The sequence below is a fragment of the Camelus dromedarius genome, chromosome 19 (assembly GCF_036321535.1).
Source record: "Camelus dromedarius isolate mCamDro1 chromosome 19, mCamDro1.pat, whole genome shotgun sequence".
Taxonomy (NCBI): domain Eukaryota; kingdom Metazoa; phylum Chordata; class Mammalia; order Artiodactyla; family Camelidae; genus Camelus; species Camelus dromedarius.
The window spans coordinates 26,132,059-26,158,481 of NC_087454.1; the positions used below are offsets into that span (position 1 = coordinate 26,132,059).

The 26,423-nt window shown below is 49.6% G+C and overlaps 1 protein-coding gene and 1 long non-coding RNA gene across 6 annotated transcripts in view; one reads left to right on the top strand and one right to left on the bottom strand.

The window, feature by feature from the left end:
- The window catches only part of DAAM2 (dishevelled associated activator of morphogenesis 2), a 104,391-nt gene that overhangs the window by 23,190 nt on the left and 54,778 nt on the right, over positions 1 to 26,423 (top strand). Inside the window, exon 2 of one of the 5 annotated variants that reach the window (XM_064476461.1) lies at positions 18,372 to 18,447. The exons of the other annotated variants lie outside the window; for them this stretch is intronic. The gene's annotated coding sequence lies outside the window, so the exon portion shown is untranslated. The remainder of the gene's footprint in view (positions 1 to 18,371; positions 18,448 to 26,423) is intronic. 5 annotated transcript variants of the gene reach the window in all.
- LOC105086732 (uncharacterized) lies at positions 9,647 to 13,844 on the bottom strand. Its single transcript, XR_836951.3, has 3 exons — positions 13,589 to 13,844; positions 10,603 to 10,860; positions 9,647 to 10,090 (listed from the first exon to the last, which is right to left on the bottom strand). It is a non-coding gene; the product is annotated as an uncharacterized LOC105086732 (long non-coding RNA).

The following is a 26,423-nucleotide window of genomic DNA, read 5'->3' on the forward strand; positions in this document are numbered from 1 at the left end:
CTCCAAAGGAGCAGTAGTTCTCAGAGTAGCTCTGCACCGGCAGATACAGTGTCAGCCTAGAACTTGTTAGAAATGCAGATCTTTGGTGGGTTCCCAAGCCCATCCCAGACTCGCTAATTCAAATGCTGTTTGTGGTTTATGAAGCCCACTAGGTGATCCTGGTCACACTAAAGTCTGAGAACCACTGGTCTAGAGATTCCCAAGTAAGAGGTGATGGCTTTCATTTTTCCTGTTGCCTCCAGCTCTGAGTTCCTATTTCCACCAACTAGTTAAGATTATGAATTACCGCTGGTCACAGGCAGGGTGGCCATGAAGTGAAGGACCTGGGCTCTGGAGCTAGACCACTTGGGTTTGAATTCTCCCTTTACCTTCACTCACTGTGGTCCCTGGGTGAGTGGCTTAAATTCCCTCTGCTTCAGACCTCTTATCCCTAATAAGGTTAACAGTGATACTTCCATGTAGGGCAGCTGAGAGATTTTGGTGAGATTGCATGTCAAGTACTTGAACAGTGCCTGAGACCTAGTAGGACTGCTGTAAATGTTCAGTATTATTACTGGTTTCATGCAAATAGACTCTCTTTTGCCCTATGTTGACCCAGATATGAAATTTAGTCCTTATATTTATACACACACGCATACCATTTACACAAGGGCTTTGTGACCATAGTAAACTTGAAGATTTGAGGAAACCAATGGTGTTTACGTGACAGCAATACAAACAATTGAAATTGAATATTGGGCAACCTTGTTCTAAAAGAGGTTGGTTGCATGGCCAGAAGTCCTCCAGTTTGGCCTTCTTCCTCTCTCCCTCCTTGGTGCTCACCAGCTACTCAAAGGACTCTCCCTTGACTATGCTGAGTGCTTCAGCTGCCTTGATTCTCCTAAACTTGGCTCCTTGCCTCACCTTGCAAGTCTGAGGGCAACTTCTAAATTGTAAAACTTCTACTCTGATTCTCACGCCGGCTTCCTCTCTCATCAGGGAGGAGAGAGCCGCAGTGAAATGTATTTCCCTTCCCATGTGAACTGAGCCGCCTCTCAGTGCTTTGGTGGCACAGTGGTCAACTTTGATTTCTCTCTATACATAGATGAATATTTATATAGGTCTGCACAGCTGTGCCTTTTTTTTCCTGTTGGAGCATGTTGCATGTTTTCCCTGCTCCTTGTTGTAAACCATCACGCCCTCACAACTAGGGATTTAGTTTCAACCAGGGTTTCTCCATCTTGGTCCTAGCCTGGATAATCCTCTGTCGGGGAGGGGTGGTGCCGTTCTGGGCATTATGGGATGTTTGGCAGCATCCCTGGCCTCTGCCCATTAGATGCCAGTGCATTCCCTGATCCTGACAACCAAAACTGTCTCCAGGCATCGCCAGATGTCCCCCCAGTTGAGAACCACGGGTCTAAGCTAAATTCTTGCTGTAATAGTTTAAATCCCTTACATCTTCGTCTGTCCCAGTGTTAATCTCTGCAGCGTATTTATGGTTAGGGGACTGGATTTATCCACTGAGAAGAGAGATGCCGAGTCCCAGCAGCCTCTGGGTCACCGCTGATTCCTCAACGCTTTGTAATTGCATTTCTTCAAAGGCTCTACACTTAACCCACCTGCGCTGGAGCCAAGGACATCCTGCTCCCTTCCCAGTACCCCCTCTAATCGGCTTGACTCCCTCCATATGGCAGGAAACCTCAAGGAACCAGGAATGGCCTTTGGGTTTTGGCTTATAAATACTTATGGTCTCATTTTTCTTACTGAGAAAAAAAATTTTTTTTATCATGTTTAACATTCTTGTTGCCGTAGTGGAAACTTTTGTTCTTTGGAGAGTTTCCCATTCCAGGCCCAGGGTCAGATGCCTTAGCAGAACTCTGAACATTTTCTAGGGAAGTTTCTTTCACCAGTGAGATTGGACCTTTGATGCATTTACATGACTGTGATTGGAGTCTGCGTTAAGACGTCCCGGATCCCAAGATAGATGAGGGAAGCTGGGCAGCTGGAGGAAGGGCCATGTATCCGGGATTCGGTGGGAGGCTGTGATCAAAATTCTTTCATGGTTCCACTGCTTTTTTGGTTTTTCCTCCTTACAATCGAGCATCTCAAATCTAAGAGGAATAGCCAGTGCTTTGGTCAGTATAAGTTAGATGATGCTGTGGTAACACATAGTCCCCAAATCTCAGTGACTTGAAACAGCAGAGGTTTCTTTCTTACTCCTGCTGCCTGTTTGTAGAAGGCCAACACAGGACTGTAGTCATTATAGTCACTCAGGACCCCAGGCTGGCAGTGCAGGCACCTCCTTAAGTGTTGACAGTTGCTGTGCCAAGGGGAAAGAGGTCTGGTTCTGCCAATGAAATGCTCTGGACCACTAATTACATTTGTATTAGTCAGGGTTCTCCAGAGAGACAGAACCAGCAGGAATGTCTATATCTCTCTCCCTCCCTTTCTCCCTCCCCACTCCACACTGCTTGCTTCCTCCATCTTATTTGACACTTGCAGTACCCAGCCCAACTCGTTGTATGATAGCTTAAATGAGACAATGTTGGAGGAAGTTCCTGGAAAACTATACATGCTCTTCAGAGAATAATTGTTATCATCATGGGCTGCCTTACTCCATAGATATTTTGGTGCTCAGGACAGAAACATGAACAAAGACACAAAAGTCGTTAGAATACAGAGTGATGCTGGCTCTCAGAGCATGCTCTGGATGGGCAAAGCTTGTGGGAGCTCAGAGAAGGGAGCTTTCAGTTCTGCTTGTCACACGTAAGCCTCCATAGGTGTGGTGACATTGTCAAGGACTTTAGAGGAAGAAGCAAAGGGGATCCTAGAAAGAAGGTACCGGGGGAACAAATGGTCAGGGTGCCAGGGAGGCTTCCGGAAACCTCTGGAAGTCTGGCCTGGCTGCTGGGGGTGGGAGTCGGGCGGTGTACGAAGTGAGGGGAGGGGAAGCCGCAGAGGGGAGTGGTGCTCATGTTAGGAAGGTCTGGAATAACATAGGGGGAGGTTGGGTCTTAACAGCATTTTTTTTTTTTTAATTACCAGGTTTGAAAAACTTTTCATTTCAATTTGAGCTGAAAGAAAAAGCTATTGCTTTAATTTTTTTTGGAAAACCTGACTATGGATTTATCAAGGGCAAAGCTTAAGTAGATTTAATCACAGTATTGCTCGGCTGTCCTGTTCATGTTGCTCCTCTCCTTCCCCTTAGGACTTGCATGTAGAAATCAGATATCTTCCTGCTCTATCTAGTCTTGGTCGTTTGAAATATTGATGTAGGAGATAGGCAGAATCTGTATTTTTTTCTCTTTATAAGAGGAATAAGAGGAAAGTGTGGAAAATAAAATGATAAAGATAAAAAAAAAATTCCACCTTCAGACAAGCTTAGTGTTACAATTTGGGTGACTCCTTCCAGCGAGCACTTGAGGGCAGACACCTTGCCTTGCATGTTGCCTTTTTCACGGCATCAACCTGACCCTGGTAGGGTCTTCATCTGCCTTGTTGATTGATGTAGTGGGGTCCCCCTAGACCCTTCAAAGAAAAGCTTAGTAGTTCAATAGAACCACTCATGTTCATATCCTAACATTGCCATTCATTACCTACAAGACCTTGGAAATGTCTTCTCTCTAGGCCTCTGTTTCCTCATATGTAAAATGGCAACAACAAAAATAACAGTATCTCCACACTCAATTGCACACACCAAATAAGTTCTTTTGTGCAAAGCACTTAGGAAAGGGCCTTGCACCCAGTTAGGAATTCACATTTCTTAGTGGTTACTGTACTGCCCTCTGGGTGAGTCCAGCCCCAAGGGAGGAGCTGCAGGTGGAGAACCTTTCCTAGAACAGTCTTTCTGTCACACTGTCCTACACAGCAGGAGGAGAGTCAAGCTGGTTAAGTCCTCAGGATTAGACGTGTGAACAATTCAGGGGCCTGGTGCTTGTCCAGGCTTTTCCCTGTAGGCTCATCCCGGCCAGCTCCTTCCTGTGTAGTCTTTCCCCCTGGGCTCTCCAGGCAGGCTGTCCCTTTAAGAAAGGCAGCCACACACTAGTCCATCATGGCCCTGCCTCCCCTGCTCCCCTGCTTGTGCCTCCCTGGGCTGCAGCTGGGACCCTCCTGGGCTGGATTTGAGAGCTGGACCCTCCAGCGGAGGGAGGCTGCTTTGAACCCAGGGCCCATCCCCCAGGAATCCATGCCCGAGGAAGGACTCCCTGTTCACAGCCCCCCACTGCAGCCCTGGGCTCCCACCCCCCCCCCCCAGCCCTGGCTCTGGGACATACAAAGATCATTCTTAAGGGCTGAGCTCAGGATCCCTAAAAAGAGAGTTAGAAAATAGCTGGATAAACTTGGGAAATGGAAGAAACCCATGTCACATTCTCCTCCTTGGACTGTGGATTGCAGATTGGGGGGTTGAGTCTGGTGATTCTTGCTGGATGGAATCTGATGGGCAGATGTAGGAAGGAGCCGGAGGTGGGGCTGGGATTCCCAGTGGGTAGGGAACCCTGGACTTGCGGGTGACCCCCACCCCTCATCCCAGTGGTTGTCACCCTTGAGGCAGGGAGCTGAGGGTTGACATCTGGAAATTTCTGGAGCCTGGCCTAAGGCAGGAAGCTCAGGGAGGGGCCGATGTCAGATTTCTCTCACTTGAGGAAGACAAAATGTCAGTGAGGGCTATGTTGTGAAGATGCCCCCAAGGCCAGATGAAGTGAATGACGCTGTGATTCTGTCTCAGCAGGGACTTGGGTGAAGGGACAGATCAGGCTCCGGGGCTTTTTCTGCAGGCCCCTTGGACTGGGGCAGCTGCCTGTGAGCAGAGCTGACAGGGCTGTAGCAGGAGGGGGCAGGTCCGCCAAGGGCAGGGAAGAATGGAGGGCCTGTTGTTCTGAAGCCTGGGAACGCTGCCCGGGGGGAGGCCCATGCTGCCCCAGCTCAGCATGAGAAGGCATGGGGAGAGATCTGTGCAGTGGGCAGGATGGGGCTGAGCTGGCACCCCTACCCTCTGCAGACCAAGCCGTCCCCCAGCCCTGTTTCCTGTGGCATGGGCACAGGTGAGCTCCCTGGCCTTGAATGCCCAGGTGCAGTTTGGAGGGCTGGGGTCTGTGCCTGAGAGGTAGCCTCCCACAGAGGAGGCAGGATACAGTAGCAGCCTCAACCCCTGTGCTTACCTGAGCCCTGAGTTCCAGATCAGGAATGCCCTCTGCTAAATTCTGCCCCAAGAGCTCTTTCCTGCCCTCCATCTTGTGCCAGACTCTGTCTGGGGATTTACTTACAGGGAAAAAAATGCTATGATGGAATTGGGACGGAATGAAGATCTGCAAAGATGTTTTAGATCTTTGAAAAGTAGCAATAATTACCATTGATACTGTACCTTGAATATACCAATCGCTGTGCCAAGGGCTTTATGGGTACCATCTTATTGAATTCTTGCAGTAATTCTTTGAGTTGTGAATACTTTTGGAGATTTTACGGATGAAGATACTGAGCCTCAGAGAGGTGAAGGAACTTGCCTGAGGACACAGAGCTGGTAAATTATGAAAACAGGACTTGAACTTCATTAATTCAATCACTCATTCGTGGCCTACTTATGTGCCAGCCATTCTGGTGGGCACTGAGGACACGGTGGGGCATGAGACTGGGGAAGGGCCGGCCAACTGAACTCCACAGCCCAGGCCCTCAACCCCATTCAGAATCTTTCAGGTGAGCCCAGAGACCCTTGGGGAGAGTGTGTTGAGAACGCTGCTTGAAAATGTTCTTTTCCTTGAGAAATGTTTCATTTTGTTTTCATTTTAAAAATAATCTAAAAATCAAATGTATTCATTCTGAATCATCTGAATGGCCATCATGGAACCTACTGCTGGCCCGAGACTTTAGTCCCTGAGTCTATGTTTCTGTGCAAGTTGGCACCAAGCGGTTTCCTGAAATGATAGTGTTTAACTTTTAATGCTTTGTTTCTTAAACCGGGTGCTGCGCTGTATGCTTGGAAGGCCCAAAGTACCAAAGATGCAGAAAGTCTACACTGATTCTACTGCAAGGAGGGAGAGCTGCACTAAGGGTGTCCCAGGGGAGAGGGGTCCATGTTCCCTCTCCTCAGGGCGGAGTAAACTGAAAAAAGTAGCATGGGATTCTGAACTTCCGGGGACCCAGACTAGAGACTCAAAGAGGAACATGCAAGTCAGCAAAGAGGGGAGTCCCCAAATAAGGAACGGGGGCCCCATTTCTGACACAGCATCTCTGTCCTCTAGCAGATAGATTTCCTCTCTAAGCCTTTCCAGATGGGGCAACTTGTGCTGAGGCTGGGAGGCGAAAGTAGGGGCCTCCCAGAAACACTGTGATTTCCTCTCAAAGAAGGGTGTTCTCTGGTCACCCTGGAACTTCAGACCTCTCCCAGGGTCCAGCTGCTGGGTGAGAAGGCCGTAGCAGGACCCCTGCTACAGGGAACTGTGCGTGTGACTCAGGCCTGGCCACCCCGAGGGCGTGCAGGCACATCATGCAGGCCCTTGGATGGGGCTGGGCAGCCAGCACCCTGTGCGGGTCAGATAACCCACCTGTGTGGGCAGCTGGCGACAACAGACCCAGACCTCCTCCTCTTCCTCGTGCATCTCCTTGTCCATCTCCTCTTCCTCCTCCTCCTGCGGAGGTTTTGGGTCTTCCCAGGAGGTCACTTGTGGCCATACCTCCTTTTGAGTAATGCCCCCATGTATCTTTATTCTCTGATTCCTGTCCCTCCCCTGGATCCTGGGCGGTCACCCTGGGCTTCCTCTCTCCAGACCTCTCTCTGGCCCTGTCCATCTTCTGCATTAGGAGTCACCAAGCTGTGAAGCCCTGAGGGTACAGAGTTTGGCCTTGGGGGTCACAGGGTCTCTGTCGCACTCACTTGACTCGAGTACCAAAGCGGGCCTAGACGTACGTAAATGAGTGGGCATGGCTCTTTTCCAGTGAAACTGTATTTACAGAAACTGGCAGGCAGAGGGCCAGCTCTGGCAACCCTTGCCCCAGATGGAGTTAGCCTATACAGAAAAACATTTGCTAGTTCCCCGTGGCCTGCTTGACTCATTAACATGCTGGGCCCACCCCCTTGTGCATCTCCGGCTGCCTCTTCCGCACGGAGTCCTTGTGTGCCCCATTGTCCAGCCAGCGGCCCTGCCTCCCCTCCCTTCAACTTTCTCTTCTCTTTCCTGCCTCCTAGGCTTCGCCTGAGAGGTCCTCTCCACTTGGAGTGCCTTCCTTCTCCCCAACATGCATCCTATCTGCTCAAAAGATTTTGACTCTTTTTTCAGGTCAGATGTTCCCTCTTATTGTCCTGCCATGACCCTGCATCCCTGAACCCTGTGCAACACAGTGGGTTCTTCCTCTCCTCTGTGACTCTGTCACTTTGTTCTTGCCTTGGGAGTGACCCTTTACATACTACGCCTGAGTAATTTGTTCCTAACTTTATCTCCTCAAGGGCAGGTGTCAATAGGACTTGCCTGTCTCCGCCGCCTCCCCCATCCCTGGCTCCATGCCTGCCAGGCAATAGGAGTACAGGAAATACTGTTGGCATACAGGCTCATGACCTCCCCCTTTCCTCCATAGAGCCCCTGACGCAGCTGGTGGCTTTGGGGGGTCTGGCCGAGCCATTTTGGGAAACTAAGATCTCATCACGTGTCAGGCACTGAAGCATCCTGGAGCTAAATCCATCTCTCTGGTCCTGTAACCTGAGCCTGCCTAGTCCCTGCTCCCCATGATCGGGTGTCCCTGTTTGTTTTGACATCCCATGAGGGGCTCAAGTTGGGACAAGAGAGCCAGATTTCAAAGCAAGAATTTTCTCCTGTAGCTGCAGAAGGCCAGGGCCCTGCCGGCTCCTGGGCTCCTGTGTTAGCATTGTCAGTTAATTAAGGAAACAAGCCCCAAATCCCTGACAGAGATGGTTCTGCAGATTCAGGGCAGAAGATTCCCGTCAGCATGCAGGAGAGGCCTCCCAGGTCCTGAGGCAGGATGAGCCGGAGAGGTACCACTGGCACCTTCTCAGTAAGAGAAGATGCCGCAGAAATCGGGTCGTGGGGAGCCAGCTCCAGGTAGGGCCCAGAGTGTGAATATTGGCTCCCCCCTCCCTCCCAGGGTGCGTTCTGAATGGACGGAGTATGGAGCCAGGCCCACTGGGGGAAAATAGCAGAGGCAGCTACAGGAGCCTGGAATTTTCCAGTCTTCTCCTTCAGAACCAGGTTATTCTGACTGCCTGGCTAGTGGAGGACAGTGGTGAGAAGTGACCTGGGGATGGCTTCAGCTGGACCCAGGGGGCTCACCTGTCACAGGGGAGCCCTGGCCAGGGATGCTGCTCCCCCGATGCAGAGTCCTGGTGCGCATTTTTAAAGGATGTCCTTCCTTGAGGGCAGTGTAGTTAAACGTATTGGGGTAGAAGCAGCCTAGTCCACCCCTCCCTCGCCCACACTCTTCTCTGTGGTACCCAGGAGAAGATGCTGGGCCCCCACCAGCACCACTCCCTGACATGGTGTCGCTCGGCAGGTGGGAATTGGAACTGGGCCTCTGGGAGGTGCAGGAGCACAGGTGCAGCAGGTGCCGGCCCGCACCTCCTCTCCCAGGTGTGCGTGCCCTGTGGCCATGGCGGATTCACACGTCCCCTTGGAAGTGGGCTTCTCTTGCAGCTCACGGCCTGGGCACTGCACTCTGTGGTCCTGGCGCCTCTTGGGCCGAGTGCAGTAGGAGAGAGACCCAGTCCTGCTCTACCACTGCTAAATGGTCCAGGGCAAATTATTTGGCTTTTGTACATCTTGTTTCTAATAGGAAATGGGGATGAGACTCACATATAATGTGTGTCTGGAAGGGATATGTGTGTTGGTAAATATTGGATAAGGCATGCCTGGCTCAGTGAACCTGGCTTCCTTCCCCACGGACATCCATCTTGGTCCATTCTGCCTGCTGGCTAGGTATCTGGCTCCCTGAAAAGATACTGGGGAGAAATAACAAAGACATGATGAGTGTTTGCTTGGCCAGGCGAGGGAGGAGATCCCTGGGGAGGAGGTGGTTGTAGCAGCTCTCCAAATCTGGCGTCACTGCCCAAATAACCGACAGTTGGTGGCAGATATTTTTTGACTTTTGAGATGGGCCTGCGGGGAGCCCAGGACTGGGTGTGGGTGACAGTACTGTGATGTTCTTCTGTAGAGGCCAAGGTGAAGACGCTGGTGCCAAACCGTCTGCTCCTTTTGGCCTCAGTCCACAGTGGTACATGGCACTCACAGCCATGCCCCGGGGCTTATGGAAGGAGTGTGACTGTGGGGGAAGTTGGGGCACTTTGGGAGATGAAATAACCCCCCCCCCTTGTTTGTGCCTGTGAAGGACGCTCATGCTGGAGGCTAAGGAGATGCCTGTTGGGCACCAGTTAGAGGGTTATAGTACATGATGCTTTTTATGCTTATCGAGAGGAAATTGGGCAGTGTCACCTTTCACGAATGCCAAGGGCTCCTGGGGGTCAGTCATGAGCTCACCCTCAGGGGGTTTATTTATGCACCAGAGGCTGAGTGCCTCCCATGCATTTGTCACTCTTCTAAGCTTTGAGGGTGCAGCCTGACCATGTCCTTGCCCTCAGGGGGCTTACTTTCTGGTGAAAGGTTCTGATGACTGAGAGGATGGGAGCTGAGGCCAGGGTCCCCCCAAGTGGTTCTGAGCTGGCCCCTTGATGGGGGCTGCTGTTTCTCCATTCATTAGCTTCTGTGTTCTCCCCCAAGACGGTGCCTGCCAGAAGCACGTAGGTATTTCCCTTCCAGATTCCTGGCTCTCCCTCCTTCCCCGGGCCATGCTAGAGACCCTCCCCCTCTACTCACACAGTGCCCTGTGCAGCTCTGCCCCCTCCCCAAATTGCCTTCCCGTGGCTCCCCCTTCCCCGATCGACTGTTTTTAATGACCAGATCTGTGTTAGATTCATGGCCACATCCGTGCGGCATTCAGTGCCTGGCTCAGAGTGGGACTTCCATCCGTGACTGTGGAATGAATGAACCCATGGGATAAATGCCCAGTTTTGTTTATTCGTCTTCACCAACCATGCTCAGTGTATTCATTTGTTTCCTTCTCTTTCTGGATCAGTCTTGGCAAGGGATGGGCTCTTGAGGGAGTTTCTGGAAAGCTGGAGAATTAGGAGAAATAGGAGAAGACCCTGTTTGGAGTCAGCTCTTCTGCGTGTCCTCTCTGTGACTTGACTGCACGAGGCTTCTCTGCCTTTGAACACCCTCCCTCCCTCGGGCTGGGAAGGCAGGTAGGGTTCAGAGCTGACAGAGCTGGGCTCTGAATGCAGACCCTCCTTGTGCTGAGGGCTGTGTCTTCCTCCTCGTGATTACGGGACAAGGCAATGCTGAGGGACAGACCTGCCCCCATGGCCCTCTGGTTCAGTCAGCCCAGCTGGGCCTGCAGGAGAGCAGGCCGCCTGGGAATGGCTGGGAAGCAGGGCCTTGGCCCACCTCCCCCAAGGCCAGGATGTGGCGTGGGACCCAGGCAGGCAGAGGTTCCCACCGTTCAGCTCCTGCGCCCGAAAAGCTCCAGGCCCAGGCAGTGTCTCCTAGCAGGAGGGGGCAGGGGGAGACTCCAGCTGCCCAGGTCAAGACCCCACATCAGGACCAGGGCAGCTCCACAGGCACCCACCTCTGACATTTATCCTCCACCTGGACAGTTGCCAGTGGCCCTGCGGTCCAGACTTGATGAGAGAAGAGATTCGGGGATTAACTGTTGCAGGCCCTGCCCGAGTCAGGCTGAGACTGGTCCTCCCAGATTGGCCGGAATCCTTCCACTGTGTACCGAGGGCTGGAGTGGGCATCTTCACAAATGTTATTTCATTTAATCCTCACATCAACTCCATTTTCTTAATGAGTAAATTGAGGCATGTGGAGGTACATAACCTGCCTAAAGTTAAACAGTTAGTAAGAAAAGTTGCCTGTATTCATTCTTTATTACGAGGGTCCACTATGTGTTAGGCAGTCATTCTAGTCACTGTGGATACACAATGAATGATGGATGGAAATGTCTCAGGGAGAGAGAGATAATAAATAAGAAAAGTATATAGCATCTTGCATGGTGATAAGTCTATGTGGAAAATGAGGAGGCAGGAGGGAGTAGACGGTGTTGAAAGAGGGGTTATTTTAAATAATCATGGAAAACCTCATTGAGAAGGTGTGCAATTATTGCTACTCACACAGCACTTGCTAGGGGCCAGGCAGGACCCTAATCACTGTTTTCGTGGCCACTAACTGAATCCCCACAGTCACTTTATGACACAAATTACCATTATTCACATGTTCAGATGGGGAAGCAGAGACACAGGGAGGAAAAGTAACTTGCCAGAGATAACACAGCCCATGAGCAGTGGTGCTAGGATCTGCAGTCAGGCAGCCTGCCTCCTGAGTTCTGGCTGTAACCACTGTGCTGAACGCCAAGGCCACGCGGACAGAAGTGGGCAGGCAGCTGAGCGGCCCTTCACGACCCTATCTGGACAGGCAAGGCAGGTGCTAAGGGGGCAAGTACCCTGGTGCCCCTTCCTCTGCTGTCCCCTTGGTGAGGAAAGGGCTGAACAAACTCCTCAGAATTAAACCTGAGTGAGGAGGGAGGGCTTGATGACACTTGCACAGGATAATAGGAGAGGGTTAAAAACTCCAGGTGACGCCTGAGTCCCAGAGGCTGCGACTCTCCCCTCCCCTCTGTTTCTTCCTCTCCTCTCCGCACCAGGCTCCCTCAGCTCTCCTAGGACTGTTTTTTGCTCTTGTCCTCAACTTCCTTCCCTCTGTGTCAATCTGAGAATAACCTATTTAGCTATGATGATGGTGATGATAGCAGCTAATATTTACTGAAGACTTGAAAATGGCTGAAATGGCTGGTGAATACATATACAAGTCAACATGTGCTGGAGAAAAAATATTTGTAGAATAAATAAATGATGAATGGGTGAATGGACGGATGAATGAATGAATGAAAATATTCTAATCCTGGCAACCACTCTGTAAAGTAAAATTGTAATCCTCTGTAAGGAGAAAAATGAAGTTCCGAAAAGGTGCATCCCTGTTCAAGGTCACACAGTGAATGAGTTACAGCTGGGGCTCAAACCCAGCCTCTCTAGCTCCCAAATCAGTCTTTCCTCTGTATTTCTTTTCCCAAAAGGAGACAGTGCCACTCTCCTACCTCACAGGGCTATTGTGAAAACCAAGTGGATAAAGTATATGAATGTGTTATGTAATCTCTGCACTTGAAAAGGCTGATAACGGATTTTAACATAGAATCAAAGTCTAAAGCCAAATCAGCACAACTTAAGTGGAATTTCAAGCAGTGAGGAAAAAGGTGGGTGTATTTGAGGGACAAGAGAGTTGTCGCTAGCTTTGAAATCAAATCATACTGCGTGCACATCACCACCTTCTCAGGAGGTGGGTGGTGAACAGGATTCCCAGGTTTGGAATTGCAGATTTTCAAAATTATGCAAAGGTCACCAAAACAACCTTCTACCTAATGCAGGACAATTGAGATTGTCACCTCAATGCTGATAGAACAAAAAGTGACAGCTTCACACCAGGAAGAGGTATACTAGGAGTGGGGCTCAGAACCCACTGCATAAATACAGCCTGCTGCTTACATCCCTGCCCGGAAGATCCGGAGAAGGTAATTACTTGCTGTAATTGATAACTTGCAATAAATATCTTAGCTTGGTAAATTAAGGTCCTTTAGTCTCTTCTGATGTGAGACAGTGGCTCACGGTCCAGTGAAGTCAGGATTCAGACTCCCTGTGAAGCATCTCCCTGGGACCACCCTCCCCTCCCCTTGAGGTCTGCTTGCTGGGAAACTCCAGCTTTCTTCAGGCTGTCAGGGAGGGCCTGGGGGGCCACAGGGCCCCTGCTGATGTCCCCTGACATGTCCTGTGTTCCCTCTGCCTCCCTGTCCCCTGTGCTGAAATCTACTGAAGGGGCCAGGTCTGGTCTTGTGCCCGGGGCTTTTGACGTGGGACCTGGCACCCTCTGCTGAAGCCTGGTCTTCCTCAGGCCCCCTGGCTCTCCTAGAACACCTGCTGCCCCTGGAGGGTCTGAGTGTCTGGCTGTTGCCTGGATGTAAGGCTTTGGATGGGTGGGCCTGAGGACAGGCCCCAGTCCTTGCTAACCTGCCCCTGGCAGGGCTGTGTTGCTCTGAGCCCAGCTGAAGGCAGGGCTTCTCCAAGGGGCGTGGCATTTCCCCAGGAGTGATTCCCTGTTCTGGGATTCTCCAAGTCATCGGGTCCTTTCTAATGATGTCCCTCCCCTAGGTGTGGAAGAGAGTGGAATCCTGGCCCCCTTTGCTTCCTAGTCCTGGAAAGGTTTTCTGTTTCCTCGTCTGTCCAGAGAAAACAACATTGCCTCTTAGCGACCGTTCCCTGCTCTACTGACCTTTTTGTTTTGAGGTGGTCTTCTTTGACCAGAGAAAATAAGGCTGTGGCTTAGCACTGATGTTAGAAGGGTGCAGGAGAAAGGGAAAAACAAACAAACAAAAAAACCCCCCAAAAACCTGGATTTCCCAGAGGCAAAGTGTATTGGGAAATATTTTAATATTTTCCTTGTAAAATACTGTGTATCAGACATGCGGTATTATTCCTGAGTTGCCAGTTACTCCTTGTGCCTACCTGATGGGGGTGTCAGTCATATTCTCTCTTGACAGATGAAGACGGTGAGGCTTAAGGAAGTTAATTTCCCCAAGGTCTTAGAGGTCCTTAGTGGCAGCTTTAACGTCTTCACAGCGTTCCTCTTTCTGTGCTCATTCAGTCTGGACAGGAACGATGATCCTCACTACCTGTGGGGATGACTGCATGACGAGAAGGGGTGTGACAGCCGCCTCCCCGCTAGGCTTCCCTCGTTAAAGAGGCCTTTGACTTGCAGCTGTAGCTGCTTTGTGCAGAGCCTGGTACAGCCCTGACTCAGCGCTCAAGTCAGCTGCAGCCCTGCCCTTTTCTATCTGCCAGGAGCTGTTTTCCAGCTCTGAAGGATCGTGGTGCAACATTTGAAAATTCAGCCCTGGCCTTCAGTTGCACAGGAGTTGAAAGGCCAAGGCGGGTATCTGGGCACCACTTAAAAATAGCCAGCGGAAATAACCTTTTGCTTTATATATTTAGCTCTTCTTACATAATCAGTTATTGGTGTTATCATGTTAACTTTAAGTAAAAGGAGGGGGAAGAAAATCCACCCACAGTCATACCACATGCACATGGATTCATTTTCCCAAAATCCCCATTGCCTGGGGCATCCTGAGAAGGAAGAGAAGGGAGCACAGTCATGAGACATGATTAAGAGAAACTGAAATGGCAGGAGCCAAGCCACTGCATAGGCACAATTTCATATTTACTGCTTCTCTTCACTGCCTCCTCCAGGAAGCCTCCCCTGGTGTCCTCCTGGTCAACAACCAGGCTGTATCAGATGCCCCTCTCCACTCACATCGCAGTGCCTTACCTGTGTGCCTCCCATATTATACTATGACTATCTGATTATGTGCCTGGCTCTCCCACTAGACTGTTGTTACCAAACCAAACTTGGGTCTGCTTGCCCGCTTGTGGTAAAGCCAATCTCCTGACACCAGGTTGTGGTGAAGGAAAGTGCAGGATTTATTGCAGGGCACCAAGCAAGGAGTCCAGGGAAACTAGTGCTTAAAAGGCCTAAATTCCTCAGAGGCTTTCAAGAGAAGGTGTTGAAAGATAGGGTGAGGGAGAAGGGGAGAAGGGTTGTGGGGTGCGTGATCAGCTAGCAGATTCTTCTGATTGGCTGGTGGTGAGATCGTGGGGAGTCAACATCATCAACCTTCTGGTTCCAAAGAGTCTGGGGTCTCCATGCTTGTGGGCAGCATGCAGTTAAGTTCTTCCACCTGGTGGGGTTTTCAGTCTCTGCAAACCAGCTCAAAGGACATGGCTCAGAATATTACCTAGAGCCCTTGAGAAGGAACTAAACTTCCTTGACTTTGATGGCTAAACTATTACTTTTTGTCTTGCTTGACTGTTTTCCTTTCTTTCCGTATTTTCTCACTTCTCTGACTCAGTGTACTCTCTGGAACTCAGGGAAGCCTAGGAGACAAAGTTTTCTACAGACAAATGGCAGGTGGAGGACGTGAAGGGGGACATAACAGGGTCCTGGGAAGGCCCCATAGGGTCCCACTCAGTTACATTGTCATCTCTAGGTGTTCAGAAAGATCTTATTCACCTCTTATCTCCTGTGCCTAGTATCCAAGCAGGTCAACCAGCGTTGCTTGAGATAGTCCTTAAGATACCAGATAGAAGGGCTGAGTCAGTTACTGAAGATGACATGTGCTGAGTCTCAAGTCTATAGGAAAGCAACATGGAACCATGAAGTGTGTTATCTGTGTCTGATACAGGTGTGTTTTTTTGGTTGTTTTTTTTTTTTTTTTTTTTTTTGGTGTGGTTTGTGTGTGCAAGACAAAGAGGGCAAAGATTTGGTGCATCTCATCAGAGGCTGGGAGGTCTCTTCTCATGTTTGGAAGGAAAAAAAAAGAACTGAAGAGCATGAGCATGAACTTGAAGAACATGCCAGGGGACCTTGTTCTCTCCTTACAACTGACTGTAGGAGCTCCAACTCTAGTGCTCTCTTCTGCAGGCTGCAGGAGGGCAGGAACTGTGTCTTTTTTGTATCAGAATCCCTACTGCCTGGCACAGTGCCTAGTCACAGACTGTTACAGACTGAGTCCTAGCTTGGACTGCTTGCGGCAGGACAAGTCAATAAGTTGAGAGATGAGGTTTTGGGGCAATGACTAGCAACTTAATTCAGAAAGCCAGCAGACCGAGATGATGACAGACCAGCACCCTAAAGAACCATGTACCCAAGTTAGAATTCAGGCTTCTTTCATACTAAAAGGGGAGGGAGTATGGCTGGTTGTTGCAAACTTCTTGGTGCAGAAATCCTTTTTTCTTTTAACTGTCCCTGTAGATCTGGTCACAGTGTTCCTATAAACCTCCAATAAGACAATTGTTATTTTCTGTTCTGCAACTTATTATCTCTATGTGAATGGAAAAGTGTTATACTTTTAAAGGTCAGAGCCTTGAGAATGGGCTATCCTGGGTATTTCAGAATCTAGGTAACATTCTTTGACAAAAGTGCAGAGCCAACATGACTCAGCACAGGCAACAGAGCCTGAGGGTTAGAGCTAAAGGAATAGATCCAATCTGGAGTCACGTTTGTTCTTCTCTGTTACAAGAGCAGATGCTCAGTAAACATGTATGGAATGAATGGATGCACCCGTGGGGGAAAGAACTCTTGCAATCAAGGGAAGTTCATCAGGGAAGACTTCAGAGAGATGCGCTTTGAGTCTAGTTATGAAAGAGGGAAAGGACATGGGTTGGCAGACAGCAGAAGGGGCTTTGTGGTTGGGTGCAGGGAGACCATTGGTACCCTGGTTGGTCTGGAGACTTCTAACAAAATACTGACTCAGAATGGCCATCTTTTGGGGAAGAGGAAGACCTTGCGGGGGAGGCTATGGTAAGTCATCCCAAGACCCAGGCCTAGGGAGAGGGTTTTCCCCTTTTAATTTTGCTTCTTTTCCTCCTGCACTTGGAACTGAACACATTGCTAAGATTCCTTGAATCCCTAGGGCAGGGGTTGGGGGGGCAATGGGGGGGCAGTTGTAACAAATGAGTCTGGACAGAGGCATGTGGAGTGTGGCCTAGAGAGATAGGGAGTGGGGAGCGGGAAGTGAATTGTGAGCTTGGAGAGGAGGGAGTTCTATTTTGGGTGACTGAACCCCAGCGTCTCTCAGCCAGATCCGCAGCCGATCCCCACCTCTGCACACTGTTCCCTTGTCCCTTCTGTGCACTGGCGTCTGCTCTGTTCCTGGCTCCCCTCCTGCATCCTTTAAGACTTGGCACACTCTGTCTTTGGTGTTCTGCCTCTTGGTTTTCTTGCCTGCATCCAAAACCTCCTCCCAGTCTTTTCAAAGAAGCCATCCCTGAATAACAACGTCTACAAATAATGATCAACAGCTACAATTCATCTCCTTTCCCACTACATGCCATGCGCCATACCAGGGGCATTGTGCGACCTGATTCAACTCATGAAAAACACATGAGGTTATCATTCCTGTGGTTGCTATTTGCCCAGTGAGGAAACTGAGCCCCAGAGAGCTTGGGTGAACCCCAGGCAAGGCCATGCTTTCCGTTGGTGGCAGAACTGTGGCAAGAACCCACATCTGCCCAACTCAGAAGCCTGTGCCCTTCTCTTTCCAGAGCTCCACAGCCCTCCCGCTGAATCAGAGATTCTGGGGGTGGGGCCCAGTCAGCTGCATTTACTAAGCTCTCCAGGAGGTGCTAGAACCACAGGTTTAGCTGGGCTGGCTCCAATCTGGCTGCAAACTTCCAAGTCCACCCGAGATTTGGAGAAAACTGATTCATTCTCTTGCCATTACTCATCTGTAGGACTCTAACGAGCTCTGGGCATAGGGCAAGATGCTCAAGGTTCCCGAGGGCTCGTTTCCCTGGTTGTGAAGTAGGAGCAAGCCCAGCCCTTAGAGAGGAGCGTCCCTGGCTCCTCTTTTCTGGAAGAGGATCTCCCAAGTGTGGTTACTCAGTATTAATGCGCCTTAGCATCACCTGGGGAGCTTTTATAAACGATCACTGCCCGGCTCCCTCCCCAGACCAGGCCAGCATCTCTGGGGGTGGGATTAGGGCTTGAGTGGCTCTAATGTACAAGGGAGTGGAGAACCCTGGCCTCTCCCTCCCCATCAATCCCTCAAGGGAAGAGGCGAGGCATCTCTAACCAATGACTCTGGGAGAAGCTATGAGCTGGGCCTGCTAAACACTCCCTCCCCTCCCCAGGATCTGCCACCTGCAGGGTGGGTGCATCTGGCCGGCTCTGGTGATGAGGTCGGGAGCCTGCTCCTGCGGGAGTGTCTACAGTCATCCTTCTATGCCAAGGACTAGACGTGTCAGCTGGCCTCACTTACGGGTGAAATATTAGGAAGTCCGTTTGGCCAGAGAGAGAGACAGGTCCTCCCACAGCTTTATCAGGAATGTGGCTGATATTGTGACCTCTGTTTGCTCCATGTATCTGTTTCTCAACTGGTCCTGAACTTGAGCCAGAAGAGGAAAGTTTTACACAAAACCCCAATACCATATACTGGACAGAATTAGGGTTGAGTTTAATGAGATGGCATAACCAAGCCATTTTGTTGGTTAGTGGTCTGTAAATGTTTGTTGCATCTGAATCAAAACCCAGCCCCCTCTGATCACCACTAGGACTGACCTCCCAGCCTCAAACCTCTACCACCAGTTAACTCCTTAGTCCTCACTTCACTCAAGTCAGTAAATGTCCACGGCTCTGGGTAGGGATTCACAAGGGATCTCTCTGTAGCTGAGAGAACAGCAAATTATTTGGAATTGGTCCTACCTTTTTTTTTTTTTTTTTTTTTTTTAACAGGGTCCCAGATGACACTGATGTTGCTGTTCTGGGGCCCATTTTGAGATCACCTGAGCTGAGTGAAAACACAAGGCAGGTCAGCGCTGCCTGGAGGGACTGCTGGGGGGAGCTGGCTGACTGAGGGAGGCGTCTCTTGACCCAGATGGAGTCCGGGTGTTTGGCAAGCGTGGCTGCGAATTATTTTTTTTATCGAAGTACAGTTTATTTACAATGTTGTGTTAGTTTCTGGTGTATGGCAGAGTGATTTCAGTTATATAGATTCTTTTCCCTTATAGGTTATTACAAGATATTGAGTATAGTTCCCCATGTTATACAGTAGGGGCTTGTTGTTTATTTGTTTATATATAGTAGTTTGCATCTGCTAATCCCAACTAATTTATCTCTCCCCCCTGCATTTCCCCTTTGGTAACCGTAAGTTTGTTTTCTATGTCTGAGTCTGTTCCTTTTTTGTAAATGAGTTGGTTTGTATCTTATTTTAGATTCCACATAGAAGTGATATCATATATTTGTCTTTCTCTGACCTACTTCACTTAGTATGATAATCTCTAGGTCCATCCATGTTGACGCAAATGGCATTATTTCATTATTTTTATGGCTGAGTAATATTCCACTGTGTATATATATACCACATCTTTATCCATTCATCTGCCAGTGGACATTAAGGTTGCTACCATGTCTTGGCTATTATGGTGCTGCTATGAACATTGGGGTGCATGTGTCTTTTCTAATTGGAGTTTTCTCTGGATATATGCCCAGGAGTAGGATTGCTGGATCATATGATAACTCTTTTAATTTTTTAAGGAACCTGCATACTGTTCTCCACAGTGGCTGCACCAAATTACATTCCCACCAACAGTGTAGGAGGCTTCCCTTTTCTCCACACTCTCTCCATTGGCTGCAAATTAGAATCACCTGGAGAGATTTACAAATACCAGAGCCCGGTAGCATGAACAGCTGATCCAGGTTTCCCAGGACTGAGAGAGTCCCTGGAATGTGGGATTTTCTGTATTAAAACTGGGGCAATCCTGGGAAAAGCAGGGATGAGCTGCCCACCCAGGGATTTTGTTTTAATTGGTTCTGGTTGGATCTAGGCATCAGTATTTTCCAAAATGCCTCCATGAGTCTCCTGTGCAGTTAGGGATGAGAACCTGGGGAATCTGATCCCAACTCTGGAAAGAAGGGGTGAATTGTGAAAACAGGTTTGTATAAGTGCTGGTGAGATAGCTGGGAAGAAAACGGAGAGAGAGTGAAACCACCTGCATCCCAGTCCCCTGGGGAACTTGTTAAAATGCTCTAGGTCCTTACCCGAGATCCTCTCACCCAGAAACTCAGAGTGGGGCCCTGGGATCTGTGTCATGGAGAACCTCTTAGGATGCATTTTCCTAGGAGATCTCTTGCTGAGAGTGGGAAAACAAAGAGCTAAATAGAGGGAAGAAAGCTGGAAACCCACGCTGTGCTCCTAGAGGGTAGCTTGTTGAACCTTCTGGCCTGGGGCCAAAAGGAGGAGTGAGAAGGGTGCAGATGGAGGCCAGAAGGAAGGGGTCAGCCTCAGCCTGGGCTGGAGGGCAACCCAACAGGTAAGAAAGGATGGTGCCTGGAAGAAATGGTTCCAAGCTGAGAGCACGTACCAGCTCACTGAAGGAGCTTGCGGTGAAGTCATTGCCTCCAGCCAGACATGCAGGACTCCTGCCCCAACCCCCCAGGACCCCACCCCCGACTCTGTGACCACACAGCCGTGCCCTGTGTGTCTGAATGGGGCCTGAGCATCCACATGGGCGATCAAAGGGCCCATACAGGAAGCATGTATAAGTAGATTCAACTGGGCGTGGAGACTGATTGGATAATTTATAACGTAAAGAAGGGAACAGCGTGTGTGTGCGTGCACATGCTTGGTGGGCTTTTGCACAGCCTGTCAAAACCTGCCCTCGTCCCAGCCCCGTCAGTTCTGCACTTGAGACCTCGGACAGGCCACTTGACCTCTCTGGGCCTGTTTCCTTGTCTGTAAAGCTAGGATGCTAATAGCCACTTCTGAAGGTTTCATGTGAGAATCAAATGAGATAATACATGTAAAAGCCTGAGATATAGCAGCTCTCAAGACAAAGAAAGAGTTAATGATGACTCTGTGGTTTTGAACCTCAGGACTGTGGTGTCACTCCCAGAAAAAAGCAGGGTGGTCTGAAGGGGGAGGGGATGAAGGCGGTTTGAGAGGAAGTTGGTGGGCATGGTGCCAGCCCTTCTAAGTAGAAATGTGGGTAGTTGGAAATAAGAAGCTGGAGATGGGAAGGGAGGATTTTGGAGTGACCACTGCTGAATTCGTCTGAAATAAGGGGATGGAAGGTGTGTTGGGAGGGAGGACAGAGACCCGAGGTGGGAACCTTGGTGAAGCCCCAGCGTGTCTGCTGTGTGTCCCATTCTGTGCTAGGCGCAGGGTTCCTGAGAGGCTGTGGGACACTGTCCCCAACCTCAAGGAGGTCACAGCTCAGTGAGAGTGACTGTAATTCAGAAAGCGGCTCTGTCTGATGGGAGGAACGTGTGATGCTAAGGAGGGGTGCCTCACCCACACCTGTGGGGAAGGGAGCGAGGCTTGCAGGTGAGTGGCCAGGAGGATGGGGGGATGGGAGGAGGTGCGCCCAACAGGGGAACCAGCTGGTTGAAATTAAAGAGGTGAGAGAGAGAGGAGTGTGGGGACAGGCTGGTCGGATTTCACGGTGTTCTGAAACACCATGAAGAGGGCCTCTAGGTGGGGACAGGATGGAAAGACGTGATACTGATACGCAGAAGTGCAGCGTGCAGGGGAGGTGGGGGACTGAGGAGGGGGCGACGGGGAGAGACATTAGGTGCCCTGCTGGGTAAATAAAGCCCGCTTGGTAAAGAGAATTGAGGCACGGCTCACGGAGATGTCAGAGTCAAAGAAAGGTGACTTCGAGTGGAGGAGTCCACGCGGAGACTGTTGCCAGAGCTTGAAACTCTAAGGGGGTGATCTGGGTTCTGAGAGGAAACCCTGGCTTCTGTAGCCTGAAGTCCTGGAGCTGAAGTCTCCTTTTCCTCAGAGGAAACGTCCCATTCCTAGAGGCACAGAGAGGAAGGCTGTCTCATGCCTTTTACATGCAAGATAGCTTTTGTTTGCTGGAAAGGGCAGGGAGTAGAAACAAACAAATGAAAACGTCTGCGTTTTGTTTTGGGGAATGCCAAGGTCTCACTTAACCCTGCGGGTTTGTGAAGGCACGTGCCTTTGCCTCTCACTGAGCGCCACTTGAGGCACCTCTGGATGTGTCTGGCCAAGGTTTGAATGTCTTTGACCTCCACTGGCCTCTAAGAAAATGTTGAAGGTCTTGAGTTTATTGGGTTTCCCATGAAGATTTACTTCAGGGGTAAATAACTCTCCTGTCTGGATAACCCCTCCCCCACCCACTGCCATTAGATGATTTTCTTTCGGGAAGAGGACCTGCTGCATACATGGTGGTATTTCCTGTTCTGATAGGGCTGAATCTAGATGGGGGAAAGCTCATTGGTATAAAAAAATATGAATTAATACAAGACATCAAATATCAGATACTACTTCATGGCACTTTATGTTGAAGTGTCCTATACACAGAGTAGACACCAAGGTCTCTGAGTTTACCTGGGAGACCTCAGGTAGAGGAGGATGGTTAGGAAGGCTGCTTGGAGACAGTAGCATCTGCATCAGGATGGAGAGGAGGAGGAGGAGGAAGCAGAGGTGGGCATGGGGCTGGGGTGGGGGATAATATTACTAACCCAAATGTAGAACAAGCAGAATCTTTTTTTTTTTTTTTTTTTACTGTTTTTTACTGTATTTCAAAGCTAACACATTCTCTTGCTTTGAATACTTATCCAATCACAGAAGGACACAACCTTTGTGTTTGAGTAATGTAAAGTCATCACACTGATGGTGGGTCTTATAACTGATAGGGTCAAGAATTCAGGAAATAACACCCTACAATGTATTTAATCCATCCGCTCTATCAAGTTCCTGCTGTGTGTGTGGAAAGAGCCCAGGGATGAGGGGGAGTTGGCGATAAAGCGTAAGTGTCCATGCCCTCTAGGAATTTTAATGCCTTGAGCAGTGGTGCGTTTAAGGCGGAGTGAGCAGGGAGCCTGCGGTGGAGGGATAAGGTGGGATGAGGAGGAGAGGTCAGGGCGGGGAGCAGCCCAGCAGTTACTGAGTTGCCTATCAAGGCTGTTTGGGCAGGAAGCCACCCCAGATTAAAGTAACTTGTCCATTCAGGGACTGTGGGTAACATTTTTGGAAACACACAGGGAGTGGCTGGCTGGGCTGCTCTTCCTGGGAAAGGCGGCGTGTGCTGGCTGCTGTAGAAGATGGGCAGGACCAGCTGCGTGATTTGCGGAGCCCAGTGCAACATGGAAATGCAAGGCTCCTTGTTCAGAAAGTTTTAAAGATTTCAAGACAGTGACAGCAGAGCCTGAAACCAAGCAGGGGGCCCTTTGCGGGGTGCCCAGCTCGCACAACCAAGGGGCTGGCCCAGAAGATGGGACAGCCTGGACCTTTCTGTGACTCAGTGTGTGCGGTAAGATGATGGGGCCGGGTTGCTGTCTGTGGCTGGGGAACAGGGCTTCTCTGTACTAGCGCTGAGTTCTTCCCTGAGGGTTGGGATGGGGTGATGGGGACGGGATGGGGCACCACAGGAGGCTGCCCGGCTGCTGGGTGGTGCCAACTGTTTACCAGGATGCTGCCATCTTAGTTAAGTGGGAAGGCTACTGAGTTTTGGAATCAATTAGACTGAGGTTCACATGTGTTATGAACTCTGCTAACTTGGGCAAGTTGCTTACCTTTACTAAGCTTTTCTTTCCCTATATGTGAAAATGCAGGTCATTCTGTATAATACAATCTTTGCCGGATGTTGGGATAATTAAGTGAAATAATTAATGTGAAAATTTGAGCCCAGCCTAGCTCTTAGGAAATGTTAGTATCCTTCTTTCTAAAAGTGTGCTGAATACCTATCTTGTAACATGTGGAGCATGTAATAGTTTGGGGGATACATTATTGTCAGCAATTTAGTTTTTTCCCCCATCTCAGGCTTGTTGGGGAAGTGGCTAAAATATAACAGCAAAATTTCACATAGCAGAGGCAGAGGGAGTGTACACCCCGTTATAACAAACACCAAGGGAAACCCAGTTACATCTGCTGGACAGCCCCCTCCAGAGGAACACATACACGTGCATGGAGTGTACACGCTCTGGAACTGAATTGAAACTGGGTTGGAATAGGTGGTGTATTACAGGAGAGAGCCCTAGTTTGTGTGCCATCTCCTGTTTTGAATCTCAAAGTCCTCATCAGTCAAAAGTACTGGCCTTGCTGGGTTGTCTTAAGGTTAGATGAGATGCTAAGTGTGAATACCCCGTCTCTAGTCCATGGCAGGTCCGAGCATCTTTTGACGGGGATCTGCTCTCAGGCCATAGTGTGGTTCATGGGAGACTGAGGCCAAGACCTGGCCTTCCCCGTGGTAGCAGTTCCTGAGTATCATGCCTGGGCAGCTCCTTAGCAACTGAGCGTGGGCTGGTTATCAGTGATATTACTGTTTCCTCTGCTCAAATACTTTGGGAGCTGGCTGGGTCCTCTCTCTGCAGAGACTTGAAAGTCAGTGGAATCGTGTGTGTGTTTCCTGAGAATGAACACACATCTACACATGCTGTATATACACACAGCACCTACACATCCATACCACACCACATACAGCCATCAGCACACACCACGCACATCACACTATAAACCCATGCTACACACCACCCCCTGTATATACCTTTGCACCATAGCATCAAACCCTCTTACATGCCAGCATGAATTCGTTTCTTTCCTCCCTCCCTTTCTTCTTCAGTCATTTCTGAGCATCTCCTGTACTTGTTTTTCTGGTGTGTTAAGGGTTGAGTATTTCCCCCACGCCTCCTAATATCTGGTCCTAAAAACTCCGTGTCACAGCCACCATTCTCAGTTCCCTTTGCCATCTTGTCTGCTTCTAACAAATTCCAGGACAGCAACCCAGGCTGAAAGTACCCAATTTTTACCCACCCAGAAGCCTGGGGCTGCTGTCAATTCAGCCCTACCTCCAGAGACATCCAGATGGAACCAGATTTGTGCTTCACTAGCCTTCTAGTCCCTCCTCACTCGGCTCCTGGGGGCCCCTCAGGTTCTCTCGTGCTTCTGTAGGCTGAGCCCTGAACCTTAGGCACACTGTGAGGATCCTGGAGCTGGGACAGGGGAAGGAAACCCGGTTGGAGGGCCTGTGATGTGCTGGCTGCTTGATCTGTGCTCTTTGTTTGGTGCTCACAGTAGCGCTGGGAGGTGGGCTTTGCCATCTGTGTGCCCAGGAGGGAGGTGAGGCTCACAGGTACTAGGTAACTTTGCCACAGGCGTAGTATGAAAGCATACGCGCTTTGTAGTAAGCACCCTACCTCCTGGAAGACAGGAGCAGACCAGCTGAGGCTTGGGCCTGGAGAGAACTCCTTGTTCCCCCCGACCTCTGTGCTGAGGTCCTTCCTAGGACCTGTAGAGCAGCTGCTGATTCTAGCGGCATTCTAGAGGGCTGCCAGCCGCAGCGGCCAGGGCCCTTAGGGGTTTGCTATCATGAGGCTATGATTAGACCCGTGTGGGTGGTTTTTAACAGCTTTTTTGAGGTATAATTGGCATACCATATACTTTACATAGTTAAAGTGCATCACTTGATACATTTTAGCTTGTATAAACCTGTAAATTCATCACCACCATGAAGATCCTGCTTGACCGTCATCCCCAAAAGTTTCCTGTGCCCTTTATAATTGACCCCCCTTCCTGCCCATCCTCCACCCACTCCACAGGCAACCCACCTGGTTTAAGTCACTATAGATTAGTTTGCATTTTCCCAAATCTTAGATAAATGGAATCGTACAATGTGTACCTTTTATCCTCTGGCTTCTTACACTTAGCATAATTATTTTGAGCTCCATCCATGTGTGGCATGTATCAATAGTTCATTCCTTTTTATTGCTGAATAATACTCTATTATGTGACACACAACACAGTTTATTGATTCACCTGCTGTTGGACATTGCGGGTGCTTCCAGTTTGGAGCTGTTACAGATAAAGCTTCTCTGAACATTCATGAATAAGACATGGTATGGGCATATGCTTTCTGTTTTGGGTCAATACCTAGGAATAACTGGATCACATGGAAGTGTAAGTTTAACTTTTTAAGAAACGGGCAAACTGTTTTGTTTAATGGCTGCACCATTTTGCTGCCCGCACTCCCACCCCCAACAGTATAGGAGAGTCCAGTTCTCCTGTGTCCTCACTGGCTCGCAGGATGTTGATCTGATTTCAAAGCTTGGTTGGTATGGAATCTGGGAGCCCCACCAAATGGCCAAACCTAAAAATTAAAGCAGGTGGCTTTCTGTTTGGACTGGGAACCCTGACGTGCTGTGCTACACTGAGGAATGCAGAATCAGGTGCTCCTAGAAATGTTGTTCAAAGGGCTGTTTGCAGAATGCTGGGAGAGGGGGACAGGAGAGGTCAGCGCTGGTCCTGGCTTGAGATCCTGCATCTGAGGTGTGTTGGAAAAAAACATGGCAAGAAGCATTAACAGGATGGGGCATTAGAGAGGGAAGAAACAGCCGTGGAAGAGGACAGGAGCCTCGTCCATGTAATTTGCCCTTAAATCCCCAGCAGCATGAGCAGTGCCAGGCAGAGTGAGTGCTGAAAACAATGGAGGTTGAATGAACAAACACTTGAATGACGGATGAACTAATGGGAGTTCAGGGGATACGATTCTGTTCCACCAGCATCATTTAGCACCTCGTGTTTTCTGTGGCTCAGAGCCTGGTGTCTGGGGTGGAAGAAACTCTGGAGGGTGTGTGGTTTGACCTGCTCATTTACAGACAAGGCTCAAAGAAATGCCCTAAGAATAGCCAAGGTCATTCCTCTCTTGCCCAGGTGGCCTGCTGGGGCAGAGTTGGGACTCAGTCCTGAGTCTCCTCATTTTTAGTCTCAGGTTTATCTTCTTTTCAAAATGATACTATCTTTTATGCTGAAAATAATAAATG